General features: G+C 34.0%; 1 protein-coding gene across 1 annotated transcript in view; it reads right to left on the reverse strand.

Annotated features, from left to right (window-relative positions):
• Positions 1-18,092, reverse strand: part of hs3st1l1 (heparan sulfate (glucosamine) 3-O-sulfotransferase 1-like1) — a 29,257-nt gene extending 11,165 nt beyond the window's left edge. The window contains exon 1 of the mRNA XM_016487323.1: positions 17,983-18,092. The gene's annotated coding sequence lies outside the window, so the exon portion shown is untranslated. The remainder of the gene's footprint in view (positions 1-17,982) is intronic.
• Positions 18,093-22,043: the final 3,951 nt, after the last annotated feature.

Raw genomic sequence — 22,043 nt, forward strand, 5'->3', positions numbered from 1 at the left:
ATAATTTATAAATATACAGGTATATATATATATATATATTTATTTATTTATTTTACTACAAGCAAGCAAACAAATAACATCATAACCTGACTGTCACTTTTGAATATTCAGTCAAAAAAGCAACATCTTAAGATATTTGTTAATAAATTCATTCATTTGGACAGATAAAATGAAGTGTCTGCAGTGTCAGAAATAGAAAGCGTCCGTCAGCTGAAGCCACTGAGCGCTCGCAGTGCAGACGCTTCAGATGATTATAATGGAGGCAGTTTAGCTCTGAAAGTCCACAACAGAGATTACTACTGTCTACTGATGCATTATTTCAGACCAAACTAAAGTGTGCTTTCCGCTATCTTCTACACAAAAAAAGCCACTGCCTTTACTCATTTGTTACCTAATGCAAAGAATGAATAAAACCCAACACTTGTTTCCTACTCATTTTGATCTGCTGATTCCAAAAATAGTGTATGTTTTGCTCTTTCACGTCACACTTTCTCACTAAATATGATGCATTTCGTAGCTTTTTTGCTTTTGAGAATCATTTGTGTGGTGAATTAGTCACCTTAATCAGCAGAAAAACACCACAAACACACGATTCTGTCTGAATCTGAGCCACATTACAACCATTTGATGCATTCTCAGCCTAGTTTCACATGCAGGACACTATTTGATGCCTGATCCTGAGTTACAGCCAGAGACTGAAGAAAATGCAAGCGTGAGTCTAATGTTCTCTGCTTTTACTGCATCCAAACAGTGACTGAAAATGACAGCTTTTGTGAGAAAAGCTGACTAAACTTATGTAAAATTCTATGACATTAAATGGAGTATTTGAACATATGTTTCCTTCTCCCAAAGAAAATCTGATTGCACTGATGAAAACTATATTAGCAAAGTTACTTCCTCACACTCTAAAAAATGCTGGGTTAAATATAACCCAGTGCTGGGCAAAATAGGGACAAACCCAGCACTGGGTTGTATTTAACCCAGCATTTTTTAGAGTGTACTATCATGTTACAGTCAGAATTATATAATAAATAAAACGCATAGCCCCCTGCCTAAATAAATAAAAATAAAATAAAATAAAAGCTGACTGTCATGTAAAGGTCAGAAGTTTTTGTTTTTTATTATTTTATTTATTTATTTTAGGCACGAGTTTTATTTGTCATATATATATATATGCTTTTGAGAATCATTTGTGTGGTGAATTAGTCACCTTAATCAGCAGAAAAACACCACAAACACACGATTCTGTCTGAATCTGAGCCACATTACAACCATTTGATGCATTCTCAGCCTAGTTTCACATGCAGGACACTATTTGATGCCTGATCCTGAGTTACAGCCAGAGACTGAAGAAAATGCAAGCGTGAGTCTAATGTTCTCTGCTTTTACTGCATCCAAACAGTGACTGAAAATGACAGCTTTTGTGAGAAAAGCTGACTAAACTTATGTAAAATTCTATGACATTAAATGGAGTATTTGAACATATGTTTCCACTCCTTTGCAGATGATCATTTTTTTTTTTTTTTTGCCCCACGGTTGCTAGGGTGTTCTAAGTGGTGGTTGCTACGTTCTTTGACATTAAATGGAGTATTTGAACATTCTTTTCAATATATGTATGTTAAATTATACATTTTATCGATACATTAAATGATACATTATGATACATACAAGTGCATTATATATAACGTAATTTATATATAATCTGAAAGATCTTCATTCTTATTTTGAGAAAAAACTGTTATGGACAGTGTTTATTGACTTTTTTTAATAAAGATGCATTGTGTTGCCAGGTTTTTTTCCCATTTCAAATCAAAAAGTCTCAAAAATACACACAATTTAAGGCATCATTCATAGATCGACGCTTAGTATTCAACATTAATACACACAGTTTGACTTCTAATGCAATTACATTTCCAGATATTCAGTGTTAAACATGCATTACAGTCCTAAAATAGCAAGATTTCTCCTCTCTGCTTCCGTCAGCTGCATCTATTTACAGAAGCAGTATGCTGGCATATATTCCTCTGTCTGCGCACACTATGGGTCTCTATCTAAAGTTTAGTGATAAATGCACACGCACACTAGGTCTCTCCACGGGACACAAAGAGCTGCTGATTACCCAAAGCGCCTGTTTCTGCATCTCATTCTTATTCTGGGTCTCCGTCTTTCTTCAAGACGAGATGGAAACAGCAGGCAGCGTGATGCTTAGCAGAGCCCCATTTGAGAGCGATTAGCATAAAACAATAATTAATCCAATGACGCCTGATATTACAGTGCTCTTTTCCCACAGTATCACAATTGTTTTTACAGCCGATAACGAGGTTTTGGCGCGAGCCGCAATCAGTGTGAGATAACAGAGGACGAGGTGAAACCTCACAGCTCTCACACTCAAGCATGACACAGGTGAGGAAAAGCTGACGGTCTGATGGAAATCCATTCCACTATTGTTTTAGTCATTTTGAACTACTCTTGGTGGTTTTCTTTATTGGCACTGAAGGTTCCATGAAAAACCTTTAACATCCCATGAATGTTTCCACTGCACGAAAGGTTCTTTATAGTGAAAAATAGCTCGTTAGATGATTAAAATGTTCTTCACAGTAAGAAAAATAGGTTATTTTAAGAAACGGTCACCTAAAGATTCTTTGGGGGAACAAAAGTGGCTCATTCTTTGAGCTGGGAGTCGATTCCAATGGATGAATGGAAATTCATGTGTGTTTACTGCGGCGGAGTGCTAAAAGTGTGTGTTCACTCTCACATAAGCTGTAAACAAAACACAGATTTGAGAGCATGACACATGTGTGTTAGACGGCCTGCGGCGAGGCTGCTGGGGTTCGATTACTTCAGCCGTGTGAGAAGCAGCTGAAGGACGTCAGCCGATGGGATGCTAGGAGGATCCAGCGGTAGATTATCCGGCCGCTGGAGTCTGGCTTGTCTGCAGTGATGTAAAGGGATGATGGGATATCCTCTCGCGGGTCAGGCCTCTGTGAAATCAATCCTCACATGCTCGCTTTTTCTTTCTAAAGCCCTTCCGCCTCTCTGCTCCCTGTTTACTCATGCACTCTTTCTGTCAGTCACACTAACAGAGCGGCTCTCATGCTTTTCTCTTTTCCGTAACATTTCTGTTCATATTTTGAGGTCAAATTTCAACTAAAAACAACATTTTTTTTTTTTTTAAATAATCAAAAGATATTTTATATATATATATATATATATATATATATATATATACTTGAACTTGAAAACAGAAATAGGACATATTTTGAGGTCACATTTCAACTAAAAACAAAAGAAAGAAAATTATTAAATAATACAATTATTTAAAAATTATTGAACAAAAATTAAACCTAATTTGGAGCAAAACTATGTTGATTATAAACTAGAAATTCAATCCACCAGAAATTAAATGATATATACACATGATATCATTAAATGTCTGAGGTCATTTTCAACTGAAAACATAAGAATGAAATTATGAAATAATATAAAAAATATAAATAAATGTATATTCATAATTGAATTTTTTTTCATGGGGTCTATTGGCTTTTATAAAATCTGTAAAATAATGTTACAATGGTCCATAAATGCACGGGATAAAAGCCAAAAAAACTTTTTCAGGCTACGTCATATGCCTTTAATCATCGCTCTATTTAAATATTCGAGACTAATAATCTTTTAAGGGAAGACAATGTTTTAGAACAGTTTTTCTATTGCCATCTTGCATAATTTCAAAGCTGTTTTTAATCTATGAAATATAACTGATATATTTTGCAATGCTTGACAGTTTTTCATGCAGATAATCAACCATCTTCATAACTCTTCAGTGCATGCGTTTTTTAATCTTGTAACAGCGAGCAAAAGAACTGTAATCCCTGTAGGCTGCAATTCATATTCTTTATGCAAAAAATAGCATCTCACTTCTTTGATTTTGGAGTGAATATGACTCGGACCCGTTCTTGACAGCCGCTGTGAGATTCTCACACTTGTCTGCTCTGTTCTTTGTCTTTCTGGACAGTTGTAGTTCACACTTTCACAGCCTTCAAACGCTCTAACGTTTCCCATGGTGCATCTTTCCATCTTTAAAGACAGAGTGTTTCTCTCTTTCTCGGATCACATCAGCGCAGAAGTCCAGTTAAACGTCTCACTCATAACACAAATATCTGACCGCATGAAACCATCATTGCAACAATTCACACCTCACCTTGAAACAGACCGATAAAAAGTGATAAAAAGAGGATTGCGGCAGCAGCTCAAGTGTTTGGAGGTTTCCTGCGAGAGAACTGCACCCATGTTGGTTCGTTTGAAGAAGAAAACAGTGCTTTGGGGAAACAGGCTTTCAAACAATCCCTGAAGATTCCTCTACAGAGGCTGAAGGGCTTTTCAGGACAGAGACTAAACCTCTGCTTCAAAACCAAGTGAACTTCCTCACAATAAACAACACAGAAAACTCTCAAAGTTCAAGGGAGACTCAAATTCATATTGACTCCAAGTTGGACATGAATACTGAGTAAAATAGTTCATTTGAAATTAGATTAAGGCAAGAGACCAGGTGAATAGGGTAAAAAAACAAAAAACAATTTAACTAGATTTGCTGATTGGTTACATTAATAAGTGCAAACATGTTTTGTATTACAACTGAAAATCAGGCATAATCTAATTAAACATGCACTAATTTGTATACGGTCACAGAACAGAAATCTGAACATTGCATAAGTCCAAGTTCAGAATTCTTTGTTGACATATACAAGAGTAAAAGGTTTTTACAAAAAGGTTGATATCTCTTTTTTTATTATGGAAGGCCATTCCGCAAGTGGATACAAATTTAAAACAAGGTAATTGTGACTTTTTATCTCACAATTCAGAGATTTTTCTTTTTTTTCACAAATGCGAGTTCATTTCACAATTCTGACTTTTTTTTCTAAGAACTGTGATATAAACTATACAAGTAAATAAATATAAAAGATATAAATTGCATGTTATAAAGTCAGAATTGCATGCTTATGTCTCATAATTGTTACATTATTTCGCAGAATAGCGACTTTATATCTCACAAGTCTTAGAAAAAAAGTCAGAATTGTGAGATATAAACTCGCAATTACCTTGTTTTATGTTTTAAATGTTCAAGAATGGCAAAAATGTTCAGTGGCAGAATTGGGATTTCATAGAAAATACTGTCAACAGCCAGAAAAAAAAATATTTTGACTATGTTTTTGGAAATAAAATGTCTAAAACAAGGTAAATTACACATGAACAAACCCCTCAGTAAAAACCTACAGAATATAGATGTGCAAAAAAAATAAAAATAAACACCTAAAAGTGCATTTTGCGGTACATCAGATGAACTCTTATTCTGCGTGATGGGACAGTAAAGACAGGCAGAGTTGAAAAGTGGAGTCAAAAAATCTAGCTTAATTTTCGTTTGTCCGTTTTTCAAACAGCGAAATAATAATAATAATAAAATTATACCGTTTGTCATTTCTCATCATTTCTTTTTGTTCGTATTTCGATTTGTTGCTAAATCAAACTTAAGTCATTTAAAAAAATAAATATTTTGATCATTCAGAAATAACTGGATCTGATCTTCTTAAATGAGTCTGAGTGCAGTTATTGAATAGCACAGATTGGAGATTAATCCTACTAAACATGCCGCTACAATAAAAAACATTACATTAAAATACATTTAAAACAGTGTATTTCTATTATCCCTCCTGCAGATCCTCGTTTATGTCGACAGCAGCGCGGACAATCGCTTAGCTCGCTCACATAATGTAACCATATCTTCTATAATGGGAAAAAACATATTGTTTTTATGACATGATATGTCGTTATTACGAGAAAAAATCTGTCGTTTTAACGAGATAATCATGTCATTTTAACGACATAGCATCTAGTTTTAACGAGAAAATATGTCGTTTTAATGAGATAATTGTCGTTTTAACGACATATCTTGTTTTTTGAGAAAAGATGTCGTTTTAATGAGAAAACATCTCGTTATTACGAGAAAAGATGTCGTTAAAACTAAATATAATCTTGTTATTACGACATAATTGAGTCGAAAAAATAATGTGTGTGGCAGCAATGCGTCCCCGTAATAAATTATATTTGTTTTATTTAACATATTTAATTATTGCAGGTTTGTATAGTATTCTGAGTTTGCGTTTGGCTAAGTTTTTATTCATTTTGAGGAACACTGAATGTGTTTGTGTGCAGTGAGATGAGTAAACACATGTTGATATTTAGTCTAGAACTACAGTAAGATCATGTTCACACACAACGCTCTGCACTTACTCCTGATTTCTGTCACCATGGCAACACCAGAGCTGTCACTCAACACATGGAAACAAAGTAACTGGAGCTACTTTGAAAAAGTAACTCAGATATTTCCCTCTAAATTAAAAAGTAATGTGTAAATAGTTACTTGCAAAAGTAATCTGATTACGTAACTCGCGTCACTTGCAATGTGTTACCCCCAATACTGGTTATCACAATGCATTTACAAGAAATCCAGTAGAGATGCAGCCAAACCAAGAAATCTGTTGTAAGCGCAGAAGAGTTTGATGCTAGGATATTGATAAGATAACAATAATCTGAATAAGTATAAATACACCCTTTAAAAACAAATGTTTGGCTCAGAACAACAAAAAAGTAATGCATCATCATCAAAAAAAAAAAAAAGTAATTATCTCTGGCATTAGTGCAGTCACTCATTGCTCATATGGTCAGTGTAGCCACACACAGCCTAACTAACAGGTCTTTCCCTTTACTAAAACACACATAAAATAACAAATAATTGCAACATTTATTCTCCTTATCCAGTCCTATGCAAAGCATGCTGGGAACTAGAAATCCACAGCCCAATTTTCAGTTACAAAGACAATTTTAATTCAAGTTACTCATTAAACAAATCACTTAAAACAGATTTTAAAGCATTTAAATTACACACAATACAATGTTTTGTCAACACAACTCATCAAAATAATGTTTGCAACTTAAAACGTTTATTTAAATCAATAAATTCAAATTTTTTTATTAACTTGCAAACATGCACTTATTTACGTTTCGGTAATGTTTAGTCTGAATTCCTCCTTAAAGTGCATTACACACAAACATTGAATAACATAGTCCATTTATAATTAGATTAAACAACTAGAAATTACTTTTTTCAGTATTGAATGAAATATATCATATATAATATTTTCATTATTGCAGTGCATTCTGGATTGCTAAACTACTTCTAACTTAAAACTGATTGCAATAGACGTTTGACATCAGGATGTAGCTAATCTAACAATGCATCTTTAATGAGCACAAAATAACACTGCATGCATAAAAACTGGCCTTAAAGGTAATTTTAAACATTAAAAGTCACCATTAAATATTTGTGGATTCTTTGTTATCTGTTAGCGTTAAAAACATCAAAATTTGTCAAAGTTTGTCTTGATTTCAACCGACGGTTGACATTAGGATGCAGCTAATCTAACACAATTTAATAAGCATAAAAAGACATTGCATGCATGAGAACTAGTATTTTAGTATCGATATAGATTCACCATATCATATATGGCATAATGGACAGTAGAGCAAAGTGCAAGCAATGCTGAGATCACGGGTATGCATGAATTTAATGAAAAAGTATAGCTTGAAAGTCACTTTGAATACAATTATTTGCTAAATGCATGAATGCAAATGCATACTTATGTTAATTCCAACATATTGTAAATGCAGCATTACAGTTTGGCTCTTAAACGGGGTTTTTTCCTACTTTTTGCAACAGTCTTCGTGTTGCAAGCGCGCACTTGATGTCTGAAAATGCTAGATTTGACTCAAACAGTCAACAACAACAAACAGTCCAGCGACTGAAACGGTGTACAGGAGCAAACAGAAATCTTTTTACAGGAAAAAGCTCCACTTAGACGGCAAACCTGCCAAATGAATTTGCATTCTTTATTAGGCTTTGCATTATTTTTCAGCAGCTCATGTAATTGGGTTTCCTCTGCTGAAATGGTTTGAGGGTGAATATAAAATACAGCTCAGTGTTGAAAATAGCATTTTTCATTTGAATTGCAAACCGTCTATTCTGCATTGCCACACTCGGGAGGGACGAAACGTATTAAAATGTGTGTGTGTGGAGAACGTGAGACCTGTTAGCAAGCTTCATCTCCAGACGCTCTGTAATTTCCATTGTGACGCCCCCAGGTGGCGAGAAGTTCAAGCCAAAATATTACATTTAAATGCACCCAAAAAGATTTATGCACCTGCCGAGACAATATATGTGCATATATATGCTGAACATATGAAACTCTTCATACCAACGTTTGAATTTTTAGGAGGCAAATCAATTACTGTTGCATTCGGAGAAAGAGTGAGCGGAGTGTCAGAACAATACAAAGAGTGTGTCATTTCATAAAAGCAGTTATCAGGCTCATGTGGGCAATAACACATTTAAAAAAGAAGAAATGCACAAGAGATGTGCGAGCAGTAAGGCTCGGGATGAGTCTGCGAGCGCTGATGAAGAATCAAGCAGGTACGAGCCAGGAAACGTGTGAAAGTTAGCGATGGTGAAAAGAGTGGATATTCAGCTATTTTGGGAACGAGTGATTAAAAAGACACGGGATCCAATCCTGCAATATATGGTGCAAGACAGAGAAAAGAAAGGAGAGGACAGGAGATGAGATTCATCCGGCTTGTTAAACTGTTTTGTGGCTTTAAAGGCATCAAAATAGACCTCAGTTAACTTCATTCACCTTCCTGGTCTTACTGTGAGTAATTTATCAATTCATATTAATTAAAAAAAATAATAATTTCCAATGTCCAAAAATGAGTCTTGATGTACGTCACTCGGAAATACGTCAAAGGAAGGCTTTTAAGATGTGTATTTTTAGATCATCATTCTCCTAAAACTTACCAAAATCAACTTTTAGCAAATTCGTGCATTTAAAATGAAATGAAAGCAAATTAATATCTACAGCAAAAGCTGTCGATAGATAATAAAAAAGGGCAATAGCTGTTATGATGGTTTATTGCTACTTTAAAATCATAAAAAAAATACTAAAATAGACCTCTTAATTCACCTTCCTGGTCTTACTGTGAGTAATTTATCAATTCATATTAATTAAAAAAAAAAAAAATTTCCAATGTCCAAAAATGAGTCTTGATGTACGTCACTCGGAAATACGTCAAAGGAAGGCTTTTAAGATGTGTATTTTTAGATCATCATTCTCCTAAAACTTACCAAAATCAACTTTTAGCAAATTCGTGCATTTAAAATGAAATGAAAGCAAATTAATATCTACAGCAAAAGCTGTCGATAGATAATAAAAAAGGGCAATAGCTGTTATGATGGTTTATTGCTACTTTAAAATCATAAAAAAAATACTAAATACTAATTGGTCAATATTTATTACTGACCATGAAATGCATTTTGCATATTATAATTATTATTTTAAAATCAGGGTCCAAAATTCATATTTTCTTGCCACAACTACCAATGGAAGATTAATTGAAAAGAAAAAAAAAAAAAGACTAAATATTAAGTCATAAATATTTTATACTCACCATGAAACTGTATTTTGCATTTTTCCATTTTATTAGTATTATTATTGTTATTATTAATCAAAAACAAATATTTTTGTCCTTTTTATTATTATTTTTAATTAAAAAAATTTTTTTAAAAATGGTTTACTTTTTCAGTTGTCAATTTTGAACCCTGCTTGTAATGTTTCTAATGGGTTCAAACCGTACTCTGCTCCTCATTAAGGATTATGAAGACGTTAGCTGCTGGTTTATCACAAGACCTGATCATGAGGGCTGCTCTGTTAATTAAGCAGACGTTCAAACCTCCCTCTGTGACTCCATCAGCGCAACAATACGCCTGTATGCTCTCACGCCAGATGAGCGGATCTTCTGTAGGACAGTCATCAACCCGGCAGGATCCAAACACTCAGGATGTGGCACAACATAATCCCAAAACTCCTGCGTTAAACCCCAGTAATGCCACCGCCAGCGACAGGAAGGCTATGTGTCAGAATCTCCAAGCATGCATGAGCAACTATAAAACTAATGTGATATATTCTGTCAAAATCCACTGAGCTCCCTATCTAGACAGCATTTCAAGGCTTTGTAGACGAGACACCTTGTTTTGGCCCAATTGTAAGGCACTATTGCATGTAAACTACCATTTGGGGTCAGTAAGATTAATACTTTACTCATCAAGCACGCATTAAATTGATGAAAAGTGAAAGTGAAGACATTTATAATGTTGCAAAAGATTTCTATTTCAAAAAAATGATGTTATTTTGAACTTTCTATTCATATGTGAATCCTTAAAAATAAAATGCATCACAGTTTCCACAAAAATATTGTGCAGCACAACTGTTTTCAACATTGATAATAATCAGAAATGTTTCTTGAGCAGCAAAGCAGCATATTAGAATGATTTCTGAAGATCATGTGACACTGAAGACTGGAGTAATGATGCTGAAAATTCAGCTGCACATCACAGAAATAAATTACAGTTTAACAGATATTCACATAGAAAACAGCTGTTTTAAATTATAATAATATTTTACTATTTTTACTGTACTTTTGAGCAAATAAATGCAGCCTTGGTGAGCAGAAGAGACTTCTTTCAAAGCTTCTGATATTTTACTATCACTGAGATACTATTATAGTTTTATAATAAAATTAATACTTTGTTATATTTTTTATTTGAATTTAATTTAATAATTTTTAAGCTTTGTTTTATTGCGCGCGCACACACACACACACACATATATAGTCTGTATAGCTTTGAACAACTTTTAGTTTTAGTTATTTTAGGACATCAAGTTAAACTATATTAAAATGAGAAAATTTGCCTTTGCAACTAGCCCCACAAAGCGGTTTGCACTATATAGTCTGTATAGCTTTGAACAATTTTTAGTTTTAGTTATTTTAGGACATCAAGTTAAACTATATTAAAATGAGAAAATTTGCCTTTGCAACTAGCCCCACAAAGCGGTTTGCACCGCGCTCTTCCGTCACTTAATCTTTGATTTTGGTGCGTCAATCTATTAAATTACTTAGTATATAAGACCATGAGTATATAAGACGCACTCACAAAATACTCTACTTTTTAACATTTATTTTACATTAATCACCACTGGGATAATACACAGACGTTTCGGCTCAAAGCCTTCTTCAGTGTGTTAAGCATTTCATTCCCTCCACCCACTTTTTAAATCATTAATTATTGACGTAATCATTCATTAGCCAATGTTCAATCACTAAAAACTCACATATTCCATTAAACACTGGACAATTTCCATTCGTATACAACGCAAATCTTCACATCCACCAATACATTGCACAACATACCCTTGACTAGAACATGAATTAGGCCTACATAGGATCACATATTTATCACAATTGTGACCATGGACCACAAAACCAGTCTTAAGTGTCAATATTTCAAAATTGAGATTTATACATCAGCTGAAAGCTGAATAAATAAGCTTTCCATTGATGTATGGTTTGTTAGGAAATTCATGACAACAATCCCTCCACCTTTATCCGTTCGTTGAATAGTTAAAGTTGGGTCATCAATTAATGCTGATAAAGCTTTTCTAAGTTAAGTCTTATACTCATTCCGAGGATTCTGTAATAATATTTCCACATCGTTTTCTACAAGTCTACAAAAAGTGTTCACTGAATGATTTTGAACTCGTGGCGTAAAAGTACTTTTTTTTTTTTACCTTTGCAACTAGCCGAAATAATTTCATTTTATTTCAGTTAACGTTAATTTGATTTAATGTAAAGAATTGTTTATGGTTTTAATTTTAGTTTCAGTTTTATGATAATAACAAACAAATACAACTATAATTGTGTGTGTGTGATTCTGACATTTACAACAAAGTACTGCGAAACAAACAAATAACCTGCTCTAAACCAACAAGCGCACACTAATATCACGACTGCAGGATAAAACTATCAAAACCATCGTAGCACCAACTAAACCAGGATTATAGTTAACAAATTTAAAACATAAAATAATTATTACTACTACAGGAAAATATTATTTTACTTCATTATATATTATTATACTACACTAAATATAATTATTATTATTTTGCCACACCTACCAATGAGAGTTGAATTGGAAAAAAATACTAATTCTAATTAATTAATTAATTAAACTGATTAACTCAATTTAATTAAATTTAATTAAATCATAAATGCTTATTACCAATCATGAAACTGTATTGCATTTTGCAGTTTTTCATATTATTATTATTAGGGCTATGTATCACCAGCAAAGTCACGATACAATACGTATCACGATACAGATACCACAATACGATACATATCACGATACGGGACTGCACTGAATTTCACCTCAGAAGAATTTATTAAAACAGCCGTTTATTAAACACTGCATACCATAGGGCCTTGCTAACTTTCGGCAGAGCAGGCACTTGACCTCTGCATTATGAAGGGCCTCTATAACTGTACCACAGTACAATAGCCTATAGGTAATGGCATATGTTTCATGTTTACATTGTGCACTCCCCACCAGGTACAATATTCTGATTGTTTGCATCTTGTTTTTAAGCCCATAAATAATAATGTACTTGTTCTAATAAATGTATATTATAATGTACTCATTCTAATATATTTAAATCATCTTAACATTGCTGGTAGGTTATCATTGCACAAATCAACACACTCTACGTTTTAAAAATAAAAATTAGAAGAGTTCTAAACTAAAGCGCTGTCTTCACTGTACCTTCAATTTTCAATTATTTTATCAATAAAACAGCTTAATCGCTGAAGAGCAACATTATCTTTCTCAACAAGGAGCTGGTAACATCATCGTTTCTAAAGCAATTAAAGCCACAGCTTCACTGTTAATAGACAAACGCGGAAAAACGGTGGTAATTCATACATACAAAGCCTCTCTCTCTCTCTCTCTCTCACTCTCTCTCTCTCTCATAAATGAACACTTGATGAATTACCCTTTTCTGAGAATAGAATATTGAAGTGGAGATCGCTAAACGGCATGTACCTTAAATTTTCAATTATTTTATCAATAAAACAGCTTAATCGCTGAAGAGCAACATTATCTTTCTCAATAAGGAGCTGGTAACATCATCGTTTCTAAAGCAATTAAAGCCACAGCTTCACTGTTAATAGAGAAACGCGGCAAAACGGTGGTAATTCATACACACACAGCCTCTCTCTCTCTCTCTCTCTCTCTCATAAATGAACACTTGATAAATCACACTTTTCTGAGAATAGAATATTGAAGTGGAGATCGCTAAACTGCAAGCTTACCGGTGTCTTCAGAAAGCAAGCGTGTTTATCCACAGTGGAGAGACAGCGTGTACACATGGTTGCCAGGTTGACAAAGATAAGTAACACGCTTAGCAGATATTTCCATGTTGCGCAAGTGTGAAGCTCTGCTTTGGGGATTACGTCTCTTTATATCAGGCAACCCAGTTGTGTTCCTCTGCGGCCAGATTAAACCTCATTGTAGCCTACATATTATGCTCTGTTCATTATATTCATTATTTTTTAGAAACCTTGCACTTACCTTGCACCTCTACTCCGTTTTAAACGGTTTTCTCGTATACAAATTAAGCGCGGTCCACTGCTGCACACGTGCCGCGATATCGATACAGGGACAGCTGTATCGATATTTGTATCGTCAGTTCTCTGTGACGATACCTCGTCGTATCGATGTATCGAACACAGCACTAATTATTATTATTATTACTTTAAAATCAGTGTCCAAAATATTTTTGCCACACCTACCAATGGTAGACAAAATAAATAAAGTTAACATTTTTTTTTAAATAATATTTTAAATCAATTAGTTTAATAAATAAATAAATATTTTACAATAATATTTTACAGATATTTATAAAATTCTTTTTTGTCTTTATTCATCATGAAAATTATTTTTCGAAGTTGTAAATATACAACAGATTATTGCAGTACGTTTTATAAGAAAATACTATTTAATTATTTCTACCTCAAAATATCTTGTTTAATTCAGTGTGACTTGCCATTTCTCTGTTTTTTACTCTGTAAATTTACTAGCAATTTCTAGGTTAAAATCAATTCTACAACAAATGTAAATGAAAATATACAGCTGCCTTTTCAAATTTTAAGCTGGGAGTCTTTGCAACAGGATGGTTATATTTGGGGGTCTGTAGCATCTAAAACACTGAAAACGTTTCACCTGGGCAAATAAACAACCCACAAAAAACCCTAGCAACCACCTAAAATACCCTAGCAACCACATACCAATGTCCCAAAAGCAACTTAGAATGCATTAGCAACTGAAGAGCAATGCAACAAAAACCATTCTGAACACCTTAGCAACTGCATAGCAACCACCTAAAACTACCAGACTGCAAATTGGTTTAAGTAATATTGTTTTTTCCTGAAATTCACACTTTTCCACTTGTGCAGGAGAGTTATTCTTCAGGCTCACGCTGCTCACATTATCTTCAGAAAACACGGTTCGTCTCTGAATCGCCTCTAGTTCAGAAGTAAATGATTAGCGCTGCTCAGGTTTTGCGTAATTGCACATTTAGCATCTCGTTCTAGTCTCTCTTTAAACAGTCGTTTCTTATCGTTTTCTCACTCGTTCGGTCCATTTCTCTTTCTCATTCAGCCCGAGACACACACGCATGCATAATGAATGAATGACTTGATTGAATAAAAACTAGACCTGCTTCAGATAAATAGCTGTGAGGTGTAAATTTTTGATGAGGTCCATCAGATCATTAATGAGGCTGATAATACACACAGTTGTATGATTTTGAGATCCATCTTTTCACACTGTGAACAACTGAGGGACTCATATGCAACTATTACAGAAGGTTCAAACGCTCACTGATCCTCCAGAAGGAAAAACCACGCATTAAGAGCCGGGGGGTGAAAACTTTTGAATTTGAAGATCAGGGTAAATTTAACTTATTTTGTCTTCTGGGAAACATGTAACTATCTTCTGTAGCTTCTGAAGGGCAGTACTAAATGAAAAAAAAAAAAAAAGAAGATATTTAGGCAAAATAAGAAAGATTTACTTTTTGTTCATTTTGTCTCTTAATGCATGGTTTTTCCTTCTGGAGCATCAGTGAGCGTTCGATCCTTCTGTAATAGATGCATATGAGTCCCTCAGTTGTTCACAGAAAAAAAAAAAAGAAGATTTTTAGGCAAAATAAGAAAGATTTACTTTTTGTTCATTTTGTCTCTTAATGCATGGTTTTTCCTTCTGGAGCATCAGTGAGCGTTCGATCCTTCTGTAATAGATGCATATGAGTCCCTCAGTTGTTCACAGTGTGAAAAGATGCATCTTAAAATCATACAGTCATTGTTAGAAAGGGTTCAAATACACAAAAATGCCGGAAAACCAAAGAATTTGTGGGCCCTGAGGGATCATTCAGGTAACAACACAGTATTAAGAATCAAGGGGATGTAAACTTTTGAACGGGGTCATTTTTATAAATTCAACTATTATTTTCTAAACATCTTGTATGTGAAATATCTTATTCAGGTCAGTAACATGCATTTTGTATGATCCCTCTTATTTTGGTAAAATAATTAACATTTTGCAGATTCTGAAAGGGGGATGTGAACTTTTGACCTCAACTGTAGATTTAACGAGAAAAACGAGTTTTCAGTGACGCTGTGTTTACATTGCCATCAATGGCACATTAAAAGTGCCCAATTTCAAGGGATAATGGCAAATGAAGTCATAACTGTGAAATATTTGCTCAGAGAACACAATTAGGCTTAAGTGAACACACAGCGTTAGAGGAGGATGAATGCGTTTTGGAGCCGAGTCCCGCGAGACGTGATTGTTTGATATTGTGCACATCTTTACAGCTGATACAGGCATTAATGTGTCGCTAACCCAGTTTCCGCCGCCCGTGTTTGCTCAGGCGTCCCGCAAACCCACCTCTATTCTAGCAGGAGCCGCGCGCTCGTAAATATGTACTCAGTAAACGCTACAGATAAAGCTAGCAGAGCCAGAGCCGTCTGTGAGGGGACGGATCCATCACCGACGCTCTGAATTCATCAGTGCTGTAAACAAAGCTGTGCCTCGGAGGAAAAGAGACGGGATGTTTGAGCTGCGAGGGAGTGTAGGGCAGCAAATTGAGTTTGTTTCACCTGCCAGTGGTGACTGAGTCTACAGACTGGAAGATTTCAGGCCAACAAACTGTATTTTGCATTATTTTTTATTTTAAAAATATTATATGCAATAATAATAATAATGTATTCATTAAATATATGTGACCCTGGAGCACAAAACCAGTCATAGGGGTCAATGTTTTTAAATTGAGATTTATACATCTGAAAGCTGAATAAATCAGCTTTCCATTGATGTGTGGTTTGTTAGGATCGGACAATATTTGGCCGAGATACAAAGAAAATCTGGAATCTGAGGGTGCAAAAAATCTAAATATTGAGAAAATCATCTTTAAAGTTGTCCAAATGAAGTTCTTAGCTATGCATATTACTAATCAAAAATTAAGTTTTGATATATTTACGGTAGGAAATTTACAAAATATCTTCATGAAACATTAAATTTAATATCCTAATGATTTTTGGCATAAAAGAAAAATGGATAATTTTGACCCATACAATGTATTGTTGGCTATTGCTACAAATATACCCCAGCGACTTAACACTGCTTTTGTGCTGCAGGGTCACATATTACATTACATATATAAAAAAATAGACAACATTTAAAGTATTATTTATATGATAAAAATGTCATATAAAATATATACAATATAAATTTAATAATAATAAATATAAATAGTGACAATAATAATGATAAATATCATTATATTATATAAATTATTGTACATATAATTATAAATAATAACAACAATAATATTAATTAATTAATGTGGATACATATATAATTACATTGCATATATTTTTTAGAACATTTAAAATTATTGTTTATATTATAAAAACAACAACAACAACAATAATAATAATGATAATGATGATGATATATGACTATATCATATATACAAAATAGATTATATGCATATTATATAAATGTAATACTAAATAAATATAAAAATAATACTTTCATCATTATATTGTACTTTTTTTTTTTTTAGAAAACATACAATTATAATTTAGAAGAACGATAACAATAATGATATTAATAATGAGGATAAATATATCATTGCATTACATATATTTTTACAAAATGACAAAATTATTTATAATATATAATAATAATAATCATGACTATATTGTATATATTTTATTAAAAATATAAAATGATTCTACATATTATAAAAATTGAATATAGCAATATCATATAATGTAATAATGTCATTTTATTGTACATATTTAAAAAAAATACAATTATTATTTATATTATAAAAATACAATATAAAATATAAACAATTTAACAACAATAATAATAATGATTATGTTTTATGAATTAAATAATCAAATTAAATGATCAAATTAAATAATTTTGGGTGAATTAACCCTGTCTAGCCTGGTAATCAATAAGTTGTAGGTTCAAGGGTTAATCCATGAACTATCATTATTACCCTTAGATCAAACGTGATCAGGTCACTTCAGAGAAACTGAACCTGTGCTAAATGTCATTTTGGATACAAAAGCTAATTGGCTACTCAAACACATAGTATGATAATTATCATTTCATGCAAACGATCATCATTCAATACTTAACTTCAGTCTGACAGCATAAAATACAAAAGTGTAAACGTGTGTGTGTGTGTGTGTGTGTGTGCGTGAGTGTGTGTGTGCATGAGCTTGTGTGTGTGTGTGTGAGTGTGAGTGTGAGTGTGTGTGTGTGTACGTGTGCGTGCGTGAGTGTTAGTGTGTGTGTGCATGTGTGTGCATGTGTGTGTGTGTGTGTGTGTGTGTGTGTGATAGCGAGCGCTGTTTAGCGGGACACGTCCCGTCCCAAGAGAGCGAGGCATCAGAGCGGTAACTAACCTTCACGTGACTCACTGTAATTTTACACTGAGTGAAGCAGATCTCAGCCAGCAGCTTATCTATAATGACGATCGGATGCTGCGCTGCTGCTTCCCGTTGGAGGTGATGCTGAGGTTATGAAGAGAGAGAGAGAGATGATTTCAGAGAAAACATTTACTGATTTTTTTCCTGAGGAACTGTGAGAAACTGTGCTGTAAACCTTAGTAAAAAAAAAAGTAATATATTTAAAATGCATTTATTTCATACTTAAGTATTCTTGCTGATTTATAAATTATAATTAAGATTTATTTGGAGCACCTCTTGTGCACAATGCACATTTCTTAATATTAAGTCTAAAATGTGTTTTAATGTCACTATTGATGAGGATTGTATGATCTTTGAATATTACCGGTCTTTAAATGCAAGATATTTAACGTGTATCTGAAGTGTACTTGCAATAGTTCCATTTTAGCACAATCAAATACACTTCAGTATATCTTTAGCTGCACTTCAGCACTACTTCCACACAATTAAAGTGCATTAAGCAAAAAATTTGTTGTTCCAATTTAGCACCCTTTAAGTATACCAGTTTAGTATACCAGAAGTACAATTGAAAGGTATTTTTATTTAGAATATAAATATGTAAATGTATTTGTAGTATATGTAGCATGAAATAAATGTATTTCAAATACATTTTAGTATATTTATTTTTCACAAGGGAAGTCACTGCTACGTTGTTACTCGCCTTCTGTGCTGTTCTGTGTGGTTGTGATTTCTTACTATCTTGCCTAAAAAGCATCCAGCACTGTTGTGTTGTGTCTCTGTGATAGTCTGGTCTCTGTATGGCTCGAGTCGCTCTTTCAGTGTCAGTCTGTGGGATTTTTTACAGCTGTTTAATTGTCCTAATCACTTACACAGCACAATACATCTCCTCCACCAGCCTCATGACTTGAGGAATCCTGCTCGTCTGTAGCTCAAACTGTGTGGGATTAGTTACACACTGATGTTTAATGCTTACAGTAAGGGTTTAGTACAAGCAACAGTCAGAGTGACGCAAACAGAGCTAATAAAGAACGCAATGAGAGCAGATGGAGAAAAAGGAAAAGCACAAATGCTAAAGAAAGCAGACAAACTGTTCGGCTGTTGCACATTTGCATAAATGCCTGGAAAGCATCGGCGAAAACAGATTTGAGAGCGTCAGGCCGCTGATCCTCCCAGAGATGAGCTCTCTCAGCAAAACACACCCGCTCCTGAAGCACCTGCTCGACACGCGTCCAGCACTTCACATTCAAATCTATGACGGAAGAATTTAAATGAGATTCAAAATCCACAACGAAGTTTCTATTCAGAATAAAATCGGAAGAAAACCATGTGTTCATTCATCACTAAACGAACGACTGAGATTGTGAGCCTACCACTGAATCTCAGGAAAACATGACGTATTTCAATGCAAAATAAAAAAAATATTATACAAATATTACAAATAACAACAGCCATCATAAAAGTTGCTATGCAATTCAGTCAAAAGTACAAAGGCAGCGCTCAGATATACAGCATACGAAAACGGCGAAGAAAATTTTCAAATAGACGTTATCTTTGTGTGAGAAAATACGGCAACTTCGTCAATGGGAATGGTACAAACCCCCACCCACAGCTGCTGTTTCTGTCACTTTTTCTCTTGACAAGAAGTGTATTTATTCAGTCACAGAACATCTTTATGATCACATCACACAAGAGACGTTTCAGATGCGCCTCCACTTCACCTCTGCACCAGACGCGAGTCAAACGAGCATGGAAACGGCCCTGTGCTCGTAGCGCGCGCTGTAGCCTGTATCATTTCATATCAAAGCGCGAATGAAACTACGTGCATGCAATGTCGTGGTCAGTTAAGTCATGAAGTTACCAAAAAGGTGATTAAAGCTGCCTTAAAACTGTGCATGCATGTAATATATTATATATGAGTTACATTTAAGAACATGTCTCTGAAATGGTTTTCAAAACTGTCCTGGAGCCCAGCACTGTCTCACTTATCTAACACGCCTTATTTAACTCGTCAGCTCATTAATAGAGACTTTAAGACCTGAAGTGGGTCAGAAAAGGTGAAGAGAGTTGAGAGAATATACGATGCGTGTCAGATTCGCATCACGTTTAGCAGCGGCAGCTTTTAAAGTAATAGCAGCCAAAATAACCTAATAACTAGCTGCTGTGATGACTGTTAATCAAAGAAAAAAAAGAAAAAAGACAAAATCAATAACTTTTATGGCTTTAAGGATTCATCTATATTTAATTTAGAATTTAGTGTTTGATAACTTAAATGTCAATTTCTGTATATTTCTGCTGAAGGGCACAGGTAAATATGACATTTATTATAATGGGTTTATATGAAGATTGTTTAAGGTTTTCTTAAATTAGAATAATTTAAGTCTAATAAATGTAAAAATTGATATATCTCAATTATACTGTAATGTTGAATGGCTATAGTCAATGGTTACATATTAGGGAAAAAACTAATTTGATAGAGACATCAGTAGTAGCCTGTAGCCTATTGTGATACTGGCCTTCAGTCATAAAAAACATGCCATTAAATAATTATCAAAAATATACTGTATACTGTCTGTTTGTACATTAATTTGAAGATTGAATGTAAAATTATTGCAATATAAAAGTATATTTAAAAACATTAATGTTAGGTGGGATTAAATCGCGATTAATTTCAGAAGTGCAATTAATTAGTTATTTTTTAATCGATTGACAGCACTATTTAAATATATTTTCAAATGTAGTTTATTAATGTAATGGTAAAGCTGAAGTTTCAGCAGCCATTACTCCAGTCTTCAGTGGCACATGATCCTTCAGAAATCTCAAGAAACATTTAATATTATTATCAATGTTAAAAACAACCGTGGAGCTTAATATTTTTGTGGAAATCACAATATATTTTGTTTAGGATTTTTTTGATGAATAGAAAGTAAAAAAAAAAAAACAGCATTTATATGAAATAGAAATCTTTTGTAACATTATAATTCTCTTTACTTTCACTTTTGATTCATTTAATGTGTCATTGTTGAATGAAAGATTTCATTTCATTCAAAAAATTAAAATCTTAATTTCAAGTGTACATAAGTTAAGGAATTTTGGACTCGAACACAGAATAGATTACAATGGAGCACCCACAAAACACTGTGGAAACATTTAACGTCTTTACATAATTTCAACTCACTGACTCACTTTTTGACTCATACCATACATCATGCTTCAGGCTGTAACTAAGAACTAAAAACAGTAGAAGCAATGTTGTTTGAGACTTGGTTCTTTCTGTAAACACGTCTTGCTATTCCCATATAGACTGTCTAATAGCTCATCCAAACTTGCAATATTTAACCCTCTGTTAAAAACGTCTCCGGTTACGTACGTAACCTCGGTTCCCTGAAAGAAGGGAACGAGACACTGCGTAATTTACGCTTGGGGTTATCCCTCTCCTCCTAAAATACTGAAGCCTTATTGCATCACGCCGGTAAATCTTACCGGCCAATGACGCTCGAGCTAGGGGCGGAGCCACCCACTATATAGGTCGACGTCCAGCGTCATTGCCTCAGAATCTTTCGACTGTTCGAATAGGTACAAGACTCTGAGGATTACAACACAGCAGCGCGCACAGTGTCTCGTTCCCTCCTTTCAGGGAACAGTGGTTACGTACGTAACCGGAGACGTTCCCCATCAAGTTCGGTCTCTCGACACTGCGTAGCTTACGCTTGGGGAACACATACAATCCCACTGTGTTGTATTCCACATACCCGGTGAGAAGAGTCTAATGAGCCAGACCCAATAGAGCTGAGCCCGTTAACTGCTTCTAAATATGACATTTATTATAATGGGTTTATATGAAGATTGTTTAAGGTTTTCTTAAATTAGAATAATTTAAGTCTAATAAATGTAAAAATTGATATATCTCAATTATACTGTAATGTTGAATGGCTATAGTCAATGGTTACATATTAGGGAAAAAACTAATTTGATAGAGACATCAGTAGTAGCCTATTGGTATCAGTGATACTGGCCTTCAGTCATAAAAAACATGCCAT

This window comes from Sinocyclocheilus anshuiensis, unplaced genomic scaffold (assembly GCF_001515605.1).
Source record: "Sinocyclocheilus anshuiensis isolate Anshui unplaced genomic scaffold, SAMN03320099.WGS_v1.1 scaffold709, whole genome shotgun sequence".
In the NCBI taxonomy this organism is placed as follows: Eukaryota; Metazoa; Chordata; class Actinopteri; order Cypriniformes; family Cyprinidae; genus Sinocyclocheilus; species Sinocyclocheilus anshuiensis.